The sequence below is a fragment of the Oncorhynchus keta genome, chromosome 9 (genome assembly GCF_023373465.1).
Source record: "Oncorhynchus keta strain PuntledgeMale-10-30-2019 chromosome 9, Oket_V2, whole genome shotgun sequence".
NCBI classification, from domain to species: Eukaryota; Metazoa; Chordata; class Actinopteri; order Salmoniformes; family Salmonidae; genus Oncorhynchus; species Oncorhynchus keta.
Genome location: NC_068429.1, coordinates 30093317 through 30107932, shown reverse-complemented (window position 1 = coordinate 30107932; position 14616 = coordinate 30093317). Strand labels below are relative to the sequence as shown.

The 14616-nt window shown below is 44.6% G+C and overlaps 1 protein-coding gene and 1 long non-coding RNA gene across 2 annotated transcripts in view; one reads left to right on the top strand and one right to left on the bottom strand.

Moving 5' to 3' along the window:
* Nucleotides 1–14616, top strand: part of LOC118387482 (matrix metalloproteinase-17) — a 104383-nt gene that overhangs the window by 16642 nt on the left and 73125 nt on the right. The window lies entirely within an intron of this gene.
* LOC127931832 (uncharacterized) lies at nucleotides 5816–13372 on the bottom strand. The gene is made up of 4 exons (XR_008143222.1): nucleotides 12927–13372; nucleotides 11554–11901; nucleotides 10002–10146; nucleotides 5816–8335 (listed from the first exon to the last, which is right to left on the bottom strand). It is a non-coding gene; the product is annotated as an uncharacterized LOC127931832 (long non-coding RNA).

Here is a 14616-nt window from a genome sequence, read left to right as displayed (position 1 = left end):
AGGGGTGACTTGCCTGTTCAATAGAGTCTGATACCCATTAGCCTTGTGTCACTGATGTGCCTGCTGGGACCATGCTGACTGTCTCTTGATTTCCCTCGGTCTCTCTCTCCCTCTCTGTGTCTTTGTCTCTCCATTTCTCTTTTTCTATCTCATTTTCTGTCTCTCCCCCTCTATTTCCTCCCTCTCCCTTCCAGCCCCCCTCTCTCTCCACCCAAACCCTCTCGCTCTCCTTCCTCCCTTTCGCCATCTCTGTCAGCAGCCAGTCCCTCATCATCAATTTAAATTAAATCAGATTATATCTGTCACGTTACCTTACAATGAAATGTTTACTTACTTACAACAATGCAATTTAAGAGTTAAGAAAATATTTACTAAATAGACTAAAGTAAATAATATAACACAATAAAATTACATAACAATTACAAGGCTATACAGGGGATACCGGTACCGAGTCAATGTGAGGGGGTACAGGTTAGTCGAGGTCATTTGTAGGTAGGGGTAAAGTGACTTTGATTGGATAATAAACATTGAGTAGCAGCAGTGTAAAAACAAAGGCTGAGTGTCAATGTAAATAGTCTGCTGAACAATTAATAAAATGGTCACCCAATCTTATAGCTTTCTAGCAGGTCAGTTCATCAAATTTCTGCCCTGCTAGAGCTGCCCCGGTCAACTGTAAGTGCTGTTATTGTGAAGTGGAAACGTCGATGAGCAACAATGGCTCAGCCTCGAAGTGGTAGGCCACACAAGCTCTCAGAATGGGGACCGCCGAATGCTGAAGAGCGTAGCATATAAAAATCGGCTATCCTCAAGTTGCAACACTCACTACCGAGTTCCAAACTGTGTCTGCAAGCAATGTCAGCACAATAACTGTTAGTTGGGAGCTTCATGAAATTAGTTCCCTTGTGGCTGAGTGGAAGCAAGAAGAGTGGAGGTTGTTATAACAGCAAAGGGGGGTCCAACTCCATATTAATTCCAATGATTTTACAATCAGATGTTCGACGAGTAGGTGTCCACATACTTTTGGTAACTTAGTGTATACTGTGAGGTACCCTGTCCTTTGTGCACTTCTACAGTAGTACTCTAATGAAGATGGCATGGATGAAGACACAAGCTACTGCAGCAGAAACATTGTATTGAAGTAGTGAGATATAGTGAAGCACTTGGGAGAAACATTATACAGTGTTTTCTTTCCTTCTTGACTCCCTGTGTAGAGAAACCCCTAGTCATATGAAAGTAGTCATTTATCATCAGGTCTCTCGCTCTCTCTCTCTCTCTCGTAGTGTGGTAGATGATATATAGTGAGGAAGCAGTGGGCTTTAATCCTCTCATTATCTACAAAGCCCATTGGAATGATTAAGTGTGTAAATATCCCCTGTACCTGTTTTTCCTCCATGTTAAAAGCTCATATAAAGAGGATGTCTCTGCTTCGTGTGCATATTACCGATGCGTCCCAAATGGCACCCTATTGCCTATATAGTGCACTACTTTTAACTAGGCACATCTCTGGTCAAAAGTAGTGCTCTAAATAGTGAATAGTGTGCCAATTGGGACGAAGCCTGTGTGTGTGCTGTGCATAAACATGCCGATGTAATGTAATGTAAGGCCTTCGTCTGGATGGGCACACATAATGGACATGTTATCGCAATTTATTATGCATCCTCTTCTAACATCCACATTATACGCACCTCCGAAGATGCATAAATTGTGTTCTCCATTATGCGCCATGCAGCAGCATACCTTTCAGTGGTGTTCTCCATTATGCACCGTGCAGCAGCATACCTTTCAGTGGTGTTCTCCATTATGCACCATGCAGCATCATACCTTTCAGTGGTGTTCTCCATTATGCACCATACAGCAGCATACCTTTCAGTGGTGTTCTCCATTATGCACCGTGCAGCAGCATACCTTTCAGTGGTGTTCTCCATTATGCGCTATACAGCATCATACCTTTCAGTGGTGTTCTCCATTATGCACCGTGCAGCAGCATACCTTTCAGTGGTGTTCTCCATTATGCGCTATACAGCATCATACCTTTCAGTGGTGTTCTCCATTATGCGCTATACAGCATCATACCTTTCAGTGGTGTTCTCCATTATGCGCCATACAGCATCATACCTTTCAGTGGTGTTCTCCATTATGCGCTATACAGCATCATACCTTTCAGTGGTGTTCTCCATTATGCACCGTGCAGCAGCATACCTTTCAGTGGTGTTCTCCATTATGCACAATGCAGCATCATACCTTTCAGTGGTGTTCTCCATTATGCGCCATGCAGCATCATACCTTTCAGTGGTGTTCTCCATTATGCACTATGCAGCATCATACCTTTCAGTGGTGTTCTCCATTATGCGCCATGCAGCATCATACCTTTCAGTGGTGTTCTCCATTATGCATCACCTTTCAGTGGTGCAGCAGCATACCTTTCAGTGGTGTTCTCCATTATGCACAATGCAGCATCATACCTTTCAGTGGTGTTCTCCATTATGCGCCATGCAGCATCATACCTTTCAGTGGTGTTCTCCATTATGCGCTATACAGCATCATACCTTTCAGTGGTGTTCTCCATTATGCACAATGCAGCATCATACCTTTCAGTGGTGTTCTCCATTATGCACAATGCAGCATCATACCTTTCAGTGGTGTTCTCCATTATGCACCATACAGCAGCATACCTTTCAGTGGTGTTCTCCATTATGCATCGTGCAGCAGCATACCTTTCAGTGGTGTTCTCCATTATGCGCTATACAGCATCATACCTTTCAGTGGTGTTCTCCATTATGCACAATGCAGCATCATACCTTTCAGTGGTGTTCTCCATTATGCACCGTGCAGCAGCATACCTTTCAGTGGTGTTCTCCATTATGCACAATGCAGCATCATACCTTTCAGTGGTGTTCTCCATTATGCGCCATGCAGCATCATACCTTTCAGTGGTGTTCTCCATTATGCGCCATACAGCATTATACCTTTCAGTGGTGTTCCCCATTATGCACCATACAGCAGCATACCTTTCAGTGGTGTTCTCCATTATGCGCCATGCAGCATCATACCTTTCAGTGGTGTTCTCCATTATGCGCCATACAGCATCATACCTTTCAGTGGTGTTCTCCATTATGCACCATACAGCATCATACCTTTCAGTGGTGTTCTCCATTATGCACAATGCAGCATCATACCTTTCAGTGGTGTTCTCCATTATGCACCATACAGCATCATACCTTTCAGTGGTGTTCTCCATTATGCACAATGCAGCATCATACCTTTCAGTGGTGTTCTCCATTATGCACCATACAGCATCATACCTTTCAGTGGTGTTCTCCATTATGCACCATACAGCATCATACCTTTCAGTGGTGTTCTCCATTATGCACAATGCAGCAGCATACCTTTCAGTGGTGTTCTCCATTATGCGCCATGCAGCATCATACCTTTCAGTGGTGTTCTCCATTATGCACCGTGCAGCAGCATACCTTTCAGTGGTGTTCTCCATTATGCACAATGCAGCAGCATACCTTTCAGTGGTGTTCTCCATTATGCACCGTGCAGCAGCATACCTTTCAGTGGTGTTCTCCATTATGCACAATGCAGCAGCATACCTTTCAGTGGTGTTCTCCATTATGCACCGTGCAGCAGCATACCTTTCAGTGGTGTTCTCCATTATGCACAATGCAGCAGCATACCTTTCAGTGGTGTTCTCCATAATGCACCTTGCAGCAGCATACCTTTCAGTGGTGTTCTCCACTATGCACCGTGCAGCAGCATACCTTTCAGTGGTGTTCTCCATTATGCACAATGCAGCAGCATACCTTTCAGTGGTGTTCTCCATAATGCACCATGCAGCAGCATACCTTTCACTGGTGTTCTCCATTATGCACCGTGCAGCAGCATACCTTTCAGTGGTGTTCTCCATTATGCACCGTGCAGCAGCATACCTTTCAGTGGTGTTCTCCATTATGCACCGTGCAGCAGCATACCTTTCAGTGGTGTTCTCCATTATGCACAATGCAGCAGCATACCTTTCAGTGGTGTTCTCCATAATGCACCATGCAGCAGCATACCTTTCAGTGGTGTTCTCCATAATGCACCATGCAGCAGCATACCTTTCAGTGGTGTTCTCCATAATGCACCATGCAGCAGCATACATTTCAGTGGTGTTCTCCATAATGCACCATGCAGCAGCATGCCTTTCAGTGGTGTTCTCCAAGTGACTGTGTTGTCTATGTGCTTGTTGTTCTACTGCATTATTAATAGATAAAAGAAAAAAGTGTGGTGGTGTAATGATTTCTATATAATCTGACTGTTTGAACATCTAAAAGCAATGTTCTTGTTCATAGCAGACAACCTTTGACTAAGCTGCCTCCCAGTGCAGAAAGTGTCCTCTGGTAATACCACATTTTGGGAGAAGTTTGACTGGGATGCCTTGGAGATCTGTTTGAACAGACATGGAAGGCAGGAGGATAAGAAAAGGTCAAAGTATTTTCACAAAGAGTTTGCATGTGGGCATGCATATGTTGAAATGCATTTGTATTTGATAAAGTGTGTGTGTGTGTGTGTGTGTGTGTGTGTGTGTGTGTGTGTGTGTGTGTGTGTGTGTGTGTGTGTGTGTGTGTGTGTGTGTGTGTGTGTGTGTGTGTGTGTGTGTGTGTGTGTGTGTGTGTGTGTGTGTGTGTGTGTGTGTGTGTGAGCGCGTGCGTACGTACGTGTGTGTGAGCGCGTGCGTACGTACGTGTCTGTGTACTCTCCAGTAGTGGATGGCTTTCGTCTGCTTGATGATCGATCCCCCTCCTGCGGTGTGTATTAATGTAATTCTGTGTTGAATGCTAAGAGGTGCCATTGTATTGATCGACCTAGACCTGTTTGTTTGTGCTGCCACCAGCTTCCTGAATATGGATGTACTGGAACAATGGAACTGTCAGCAAGGAACACCCGCTCTTCTCTTGTTCTTCCGCTCTTTCTCTCTCCCTCTGTCTTTCGGTCTCTCTCTCTTTCTGTCTCTCTCAATCTCTTCATGCGGTTTATTGTTTTCTCAGTTGAATGTTTTATGGTTAAGTTTGATAGGAACATAAAGCATAATCCTGCATCTATCTTGGCTTGTGGTCCCCTGGAGAACTTTGCTACTTTGATGGAAGTTACATATAAAGCACATCTACTTTAAGTACCCCCTCTTTATTTTAAGTACACCTATTTTATGTCACTTCTCTATCTGTCACTTTCCTCCACCCTTCACTAGTCAGTACTTTGTCCATCCTATGGTGTTAGATGGAGTTGAGCGTTTGGACTGCTCGCTAGCTGGGTTTCCATTCCCTGCTTCACTTGTTTTGGTGGTTAAATCCCCTCTTTCCCTTTATCTCCTGTGTGTGTGTGTGTGTGTGTGTGTGTGTGTGTGTGTGTGTGTGTGTGTGTGTGTGTGTGTGTGTGTGTGTGTGTGTGTGTGTGTGTGTGTGTGTGTGTGTGTGGGTGTGTGTGGGTGGGTGGGTGGGTGGGTGGGTGGGTGGGTGGGTGGGGGGTGCGTCAGTCTCGCTGGTGATTGTTATGGCCCAGGTCCAAAGTATGCCCTCCACAGACTGCACACAGCACAATATGGGAATGAACCAGCTGTCAGTCAGTTGATGTCTAGCATGCAGTGTATACGCTCCATAGCCTTAGTTAAAGCTGCAGGGTCATGTTTGGTCCTTTATTATTTATTCAGAACTTGACAGGACATGCATTTTTTTACATTAAAGCTGATCTTAGATGTGTTTTTACTGGCAACTTTTAGCCAGAGCCGACAGCTGCAGTCAGCATTTTATAAGTGTTTACTGTTTTTTCCAGTTATCAGCCTAAGAGACAATTACATCTTTCCTGGGAATTTGTGAGTTCAACTGAGCGAGTTGTGTTTGATAAGGAAACTTTTGATTAACGCCAGGATGATATGGGAACAGAGACTGTTGGAGACCTAATCTCCCCCTAACAACCCCCAGTCCCCAGAAACACAACTCCTTCTGTATTTTGAGAGAAGAGAATATAGAAAAAAGCATCAAAGACACAAGATAGGATCAAGACAGGGATTCATTTAGCTCACTCATAATCCACAGCACATCTGGTGTTGGATAAAGTGTCTGTAAGGTTCTGAAACCCTCCAAGCGTCGCCTGCACCTCTCTCCATCTACTTCTCTTATTCTCCTCCCTTGCTCCACTCGTCTATTTCCACAGGTGAGCTCATCCCTCACTAAACTCTGTTTACTCTCAAAGACAAACAGTGTTTTGCTTCTCGACTCCTCTCCTCAGCCAAGCTCAGAGGACATGAGTGTTCAGAATCCCCCCGTCGATATATCACAGACACAAAGAAAGCCACATAAATCGTTTCTCTGAGATTATAGGGCTTTTGATCGGAAATGGGGAGATCTAACTGCTTTGGCAAACGATAAGAAGTTTTTGGCTGTAATGTAAAAGGATCTTGACAGTTTTTGAAACTACCCGGCTTCATTCTTTAAAAAAAAAAGTTGATGCTGTGATGTAATCTCTCAATCAGGAACAAAGAGCTTCTGAATATTCTGAACCGGAACAGTTGTGACTATGTGTGTAAGTGTGTGTGTGTCTCCGTAGGAGAGTTTTTTGTTGTTGGCCTTTTCACAAAATATGCAAAGTAAAATCAGCCTTTCTTCGATATCAGATGTGCTACTTTTCTGTTTACACTATCCTTTAATTAGCCTTGGATGTGGTGTGGCCAAAGCCACGTTCACACTTCATTAGACTTCATATCGTGGAGGAGCATGGTATCAGCTCATCTGATCTAATCTGACCTGGCCCTGCCATGAAATAGTTGTGTAAACACTATTTGGCCAACCCGGGTACTGAGGGCTAGGAAGTACTATGAGAGACAGAGGGGTCAGGGGTTGAGTCTGGATTGATGATTCACTTCCTGTCAATAAGGCAGATGAGGGAGCCAAGGTCTGCAGCTGGTCCTGAGGGCCCCACAGAGAGGAGCATTGTGGGATGGAGAAGGTCATCAGAGGGGGACACAACAGGTCCCGCTGTTCGTGGCGGGTGTGGTGGCATGGTGAGTAGGACCAGCTGACTAGTTACAGTGGGGTGGCAGGACGGAGGAGGAAGGGGCAGGGTTGTGCACTTTGACCTCTCGGAGCTCAATGTGAGAGTCCTCCCTTGTTGTCCAATGGAATCCCCCTGCTTCATCTGACAACATGTGTTAAATGTGATCCTGTCAGTGTCCGAATCCACACCAGGAGGGACTGGAACTAAATACAAGGCTCTGTTTAAGACTTGGGTTTCTTTCTCTCTTCTCCTCCTCCCCCTTTCTATATATCTCTCTGTCTTTCCCTCTGTCTCTGTCTCTCTTTATTTATCTCTCTATTGCCTCTACCTCTCTCCCTCTTCTCTATTTACTCTCATTTCTTCTAAATGTTCCCTTCCCTCTCTCATGGGGAGCTTCACTAATTATGACATCACTCTTGTTTATCAGAGCATGCCAATATACATGAGACATCCAGCAGATGTGCAGCTGGATAGAGGGATAAAGAGGAAGAAACAAGCACTTTTCCTTTTCCTACGTCTGTTTCGGGTCCCTACTGTATCATGCTCCGCTGCATGTTTTTAGACGATTAGGATTACTGTTGGTGACTGGTGAGATTAGGGATTACACAGAGAAAAGAGGGAAAGTAGTTTTATTTTACTCTCACAGCGGAATAAAGGAAAAACCTATAACTCCAAATATTACATTCTGTGGATACTAATCTGGTGACTGAAACTCCACATGGGAGTGTGTGCGGGGATGTGTGTGTGTGTGTGTGTGTGTGTGTGTGTGTGTGTGTGTGTGTGTGTGTGTGTGTGTGTGTGTGTGTGTGTGTGTGTGTGTGTGTGTGTGTGTGTGTGTGTGTGTGTGTGTGTGTGTGTGTGTGTGTGTGTGTGTGTGTGTGTGTGTGTGTGTGTGTGTGTGTGTGTGTGAGTGTTCTCACAGCCAGGTGCTAGTCTGTGTCCCCTGCCTGCTCTGAAGCCCACTCTGACTCTGTGGTCTAAAGCATGTCCAAGGTCTCAGAACAACCCGGGGTAGCACAGTATCCACCAGTATCCTCTACAGACCTTCTTGGTGTCCCTTTAAGCCATATGCTCCCCTAATCTGACCCTGAAAGTGAAAGGGTCCAGCAGTGTCAAGCCTAGCTGGCTCTCGGGGGGATTGGGAGTTTAGAGGGAACAGGGAAGTGTTTCCTCTCCAGTGTGTGACTGGAAGTCTGAGACGTGATCAGAGAGCTAGGACAGCAAGACATGCTCTACCAGCCATGCCTCTGCCTCACTATACTGCTTCTAACCATCTGTTTTATACATACTCTACCAGTACTACCTCTTCCTCACTATACTGCTTCTCACCATCTGTTTTATACATACTCTACCAGTACTACCTCTTCCTCACTATACTGCTTCTAACCATCTGTTTTATACATACTCTACCAGTACTACCTCTTCCTCACTATACTGCTTCTCACCATCTGTTTTATACATACTCTACCAGTACTACCTCTGCCTCACTATACTGCTTCTCACCACCTGTTTTATACATACTCTACCAGTACTGCCTCTGCCTCACTATACTGCTTCTCACCATCTGTTTTATACATACTCTACCAGCACTACCTCTGCCTCACTATACTGCTTCTCACCATCTGTTTTATACATACTCTACCAGCACTGCCTCTGCCTCACTATACTGCTTCTCACCATCTGTTTTATACATACTCTACCAGTACTGCCTCTGCCTCACTATACTGCTTCTCACCATCTGTTTTATACATACTCTACCAGTACTACCTCTGCCTCACTATACTGCTTCTCACCATCTGTTTTATACATACTCTACCAGTACTGCCTCTGCCTCACTATACTACCAGCCATGCCTCTGCCTCACTATACTGCTTCTCACCATCTGTTTTATACATACTCTACCAGCACTGCCTCACTATACTGCTTCTCACCATCTGTTTTATACATACTCTACCAGCCATGCCTCTGCCTCACTATACTGCTTCTCACCATCTGTTTTATACATACTCTACCAGTACTGCCTCTGCCTCACTATACTGCTTCTCACCATCTGTTTTATACATACTCTACCAGCACTGCCTCTGCCTCACTATACTGCTTCTCACCATCTGTTTTATACATACTCTACCAGTACTGCCTCTGCCTCACTATACTGCTTCTCACCATCTGTTTTATACATACTCTACCAGCACTGCCTCTGCCTCACTATACTGCTTCTCACCATCTGTTTTATACATACTCTACCAGTACTGCCTCTGCCTCACTATACTGCTTCTCACCATCTGTTTTATACATACTCTACCAGCACTGCCTCTGCCTCACTATACTGCTTCTCACCATCTGTTTTATACATACTCTACCAGCACTGCCTCTGCCTCACTATACTGCTTCTCACCACCTGTTTTATACATACTCTACCAGCACTGCCTCTGCCTCACTATACTGCTTCTCACCATCTGTTTTATACATACTCTACCAGCACTGCCTCTGCCTCACTATACTGCTTCTCACCATCTGTTTTATACATACTCTACCAGTACTACCTCTGCCTCACTATACTGCTTCTCACCACCTGTTTTATACATACTCTACCAGCACTGCCTCTGCCTCACTATACTGCTTCTCACCATCTGTTTTATACATACTCTACCAGCACTGCCTCTGCCTCACTATACTGCTTCTCACCACCTGTTTTATACATACTCTACCAGTACTGCCTCTGCCTCACTATACTGCTTCTCACCATCTGTTTTATACATACTCTACCAGTACTGCCTCTGCCTCACTATACTGCTTCTCACCACCTGTTTTATACATACTCTACCAGTACTGCCTCTGCCTCACTATACTGCTTCTCACCATCTGTTTTATACATACTCTACCAGTACTGCCTCTGCCTCACTGTTTTATACTGCTTCTCACCATACTGCTTCTCACCATCTGTTTTATACATACTCTACCAGTACTACCTCTGCCTCACTATACTGCTTCTCACCATCTGTTTTATACATACTCTACCAGTACTGCCTCTGCCTCACTATACTGCTTCTCACCACCTGTTTTATACATACTCTACCAGCACTGCCTCTGCCTCACTATACTGCTTCTCACCACCTGTTTTATACATACTCTACCAGTACTGCCTCTGCCTCACTATACTGCTTCTCACCATCTGTTTTATACATACTCTACCAGTACTACCTCTGCCTCACTATACTGCTTCTCACCACCTGTTTTATACATACTCTACCAGTACTGCCTCTGCCTCACTATACTGCTTCTCACCAGCTGTTTTATACATACTCTACCAGTACTGCCTCTGCCTCACTATACTGCTTCTCACTATACTGCTTCTCACCACCTGTTTTATACATACTCTACCAGTACTGCCTCTGCCTCACTATACTGCTTCTCACCACCTGTTTTATACATACTCTACCAGTACTGCCTCTGCCTCACTATACTGCTTCTCACCACCTGTTTTATACATACTCTACCAGTACTGCCTCTGCCTCACTATACTGCTTCTCACCACCTGTTTTATACATACTCTACCAGTACTGCCTCTGCCTCACTATACTGCTTCTCACCACCTGTTTTATACATACTCTACCAGTACTGCCTCTGCCTCACTATACTGCTTCTCACCACCTGTTTTATACATACTCTACCAGTACTGCCTCTGCCTCACTATACTGCTTCTCACCATCTGTTTTATACATACTCTACCAGTACTGCCTCTGCCTCACTATACTGCTTCTCACCACCTGTTTTATACATACTCTACCAGTACTGCCTCTGCCTCACTATACTGCTTCTCACCATCTGTTTTATACATACTCTACCAGTACTGCCTCTGCCTCACTATACTGCTTCTCACCATCTGTTTTATACATACTCTACCAGCACTGCCTCTGCCTCACTATACTGCTTCTCACCATCTGTTTTATACATACTCTACCAGTACTGCCTCTGCCTCACTATACTGCTTCTCACCACCTGTTTTATACATACTCTACCAGCACTGCCTCTGCCTCACTATACTGCTTCTCACCATCTGTTTTATACATACTCTACCAGCACTGCCTCTGCCTCACTATACTGCTTCTCACCATCTGTTTTATACATACTCTACCAGTACTGCCTCTGCCTCACTATACTGCTTCTCACCATCTGTTTTATACATACTCTACCAGTACTGCCTCTGCCTCACTATACTGCTTCTCACCACCTGTTTTATACATACTCTACCAGTACTGCCTCTGCCTCACTATACTGCTTCTCACCACCTGTTTTATACATACTCTACCAGTACTGCCTCTGCCTCACTATACTGCTTCTCACCATCTGTTTTATACATACTCTACCAGCACTGCCTCTGCCTCACTATACTGCTTCTCACCATCTGTTTTATACATACTCTACCAGCACTACCTCTGCCTCACTATACTGCTTCTCACCATCTGTTTTATACATACTCTACCAGCACTGCCTCTGCCTCACTATACTGCTTCTCACCACCTGTTTTATACATACTCTACCAGCACTACCTCTGCCTCACTATACTGCTTCTCACCATCTGTTTTATACATACTCTACCAGTACTGCCTCTGCCTCACTATACTGCTTCTCACCACCTGTTTTATACATACTCTACCAGTACTGCCTCTGCCTCACTATACTGCTTCTCACCATCTGTTTTATACATACTCTACCAGCACTGCCTCTGCCTCACTATACTGCTTCTCACCATCTGTTTTATACATACTCTACCAGCACTACCTCTGCCTCACTATACTGCTTCTCACCATCTGTTTTATACATACTCTACCAGTACTGCCTCTGCCTCACTATACTGCTTCTCACCACCTGTTTTATACATACTCTACCAGCCACTGCCTCTGCCTCACTATACTGCTTCTCACCATCTGTTTTATACATACTTCTCACCACCTGTTTTATACATACTCTACCAGTACTGCCTCTGCCTCACTATACTGCTTCTCACCATCTGTTTTATACATACTCTACCAGCACTGCCTCTGCCTCACTATACTGCTTCTCACCACCTGTTTTATACATACTCTACCAGTACTGCCTCTGCCTCACTATACTGCTTCTCACCATCTGTTTTATACATACTCTACCAGTACTGCCTCTGCCTCACTATACTGCTTCTCACCATCTGTTTTATACATACTCTACCAGTACTGCCTCTGCCTCACTATACTGCTTCTCACCATCTGTTTTATACATACTCTACCAGTACTGCCTCTGCCTCACTATACTGCTTCTCACCATCTGTTTTATACATACTCTACCAGTACTGCCTCTGCCTCACTATACTGCTTCTCACCACCTGTTTTATACATACTCTACCAGTACTGCCTCTGCCTCACTATACTGCTTCTCACCATCTGTTTTATACATACTCTACCAGTACTACCTCTGCCTCACTATACTGCTTCTCACCATCTGTTTTATACATACTCTACCAGTACTGCCTCTGCCTCACTATACTGCTTCTCACCATCTGTTTTATACATACTCTACCAGCACTGCCTCTGCCTCACTATACTGCTTCTCACCATCTGTTTTATACATACTCTACCAGTACTGCCTCTGCCTCACTATACTGCTTCTCACCATCTGTTTTATACATACTCTACCAGCACTGCCTCTGCCTCACTATACTGCTTCTCACCATCTGTTTTATACATACTCTACCAGCACTACCTCTGCCTCACTATACTGCTTCTCACCATCTGTTTTATACATACTCTACCAGTACTACCTCTGCCTCACTATACTGCCTCACTATACTGCTTCTCACCATCTGTTTTATACATACTCTACCAGCACTGCCTCTGCCTCACTATACTGCTTCTCACCACCTGTTTTATACATACTCTACCAGCACTGCCTCTGCCTCACTATACTGCTTCTCACCATCTGTTTTATACATACTCTACCAGTACTGCCTCTGCCTCACTATACTGCTTCTCACCATCTGTTTTATACATACTCTACCAGTACTGCCTCTGCCTCACTATACTGCTTCTCACCATCTGTTTTATACATACTCTACCAGTACTGCCTCTGCCTCACTATACTGCTTCTCACCACCTGTTTTATACATACTCTACCAGCACTGCCTCTGCCTCACTATACTGCTTCTCACCATCTGTTTTATACATACTCTACCAGTACTGCCTCTGCCTCACTATACTGCTTCTCACCATCTGTTTTATACATACTCTACCAGCACTGCCTCTGCCTCACTATACTGCTTCTCACCACCTGTTTTATACATACTCTACCAGCACTGCCTCTGCCTCACTATACTGCTTCTCACCACCTGTTTTATACATACTCTACCAGTACTGCCTCTGCCTCACTATATACTGCTTCTCACCATCTGTTTTATACATACTCTACCAGTACTGCCTCTGCCTCACTATACTGCTTCTCACCACCTGTTTTATACATACTCTACCAGTACTGCCTCTGCCTCACTATACTGCTTCTCACCATCTGTTTTATACATACTCTACCAGCACTGCCTCTGCCTCACTATACTGCTTCTCACCACCTGTTTTATACATACTCTACCAGTACTGCCTCTGCCTCACTATACTGCTTCTCACCACCTGTTTTATACATACTCTACCAGTACTGCCTCTGCCTCACTATACTGCTTCTCACCACCTGTTTTATACATACTCTACCAGTACTGCCTCTGCCTCACTATACTGCTTCTCACCACCTGTTTTATACATACTCTACCAGTACTGCCTCTGCCTCACTATACTGCTTCTCACCACCTGTTTTATACATACTCTACCAGTACTGCCTCTGCCTCACTATACTGCTTCTCACCATCTGTTTTATACATACTCTACCAGTACTGCCTCTGCCTCACTATACTGCTTCTCACCACCTGTTTTATACATACTCTACCAGTACTGCCTCTGCCTCACTATACTGCTTCTCACCACCTGTTTTATACATACTCTACCAGTACTGCCTCTGCCTCACTATACTGCTTCTCACCATCTGTTTTATACATACTCTACCAGTACTGCCTCTGCCTCACTATACTGCTTCTCACCACCTGTTTTATACATACTCTACCAGTACTGCCTCTGCCTCACTATACTGCTTCTCACCACCTGTTTTATACATACTCTACCAGTACTGCCTCTGCCTCACTATACTGCTTCTCACCACCTGTTTTATACATACTCTACCAGTACTGCCTCTGCCTCACTATACTGCTTCTCACCACCTGTTTTATACATACTCTACCAGTACTGCCTCTGCCTCACTATACTGCTTCTCACCACCTGTTTTATACATACTCTACCAGTACTGCCTCTGCCTCACTATACTGCTTCTCACCACCTGTTTTATACATACTCTACCAGTACTGCCTCTGCCTCACTATACTGCTTCTCACCACCTGTTTTATACATACTCTACCAGTACTGCCTCTGCCTCACTATACTGCTTCTCACCATCTGTTTTATACATACTCTACCAGTACTACCTCTGCCTCACTATACTGCTTCTCACCACCTGTTT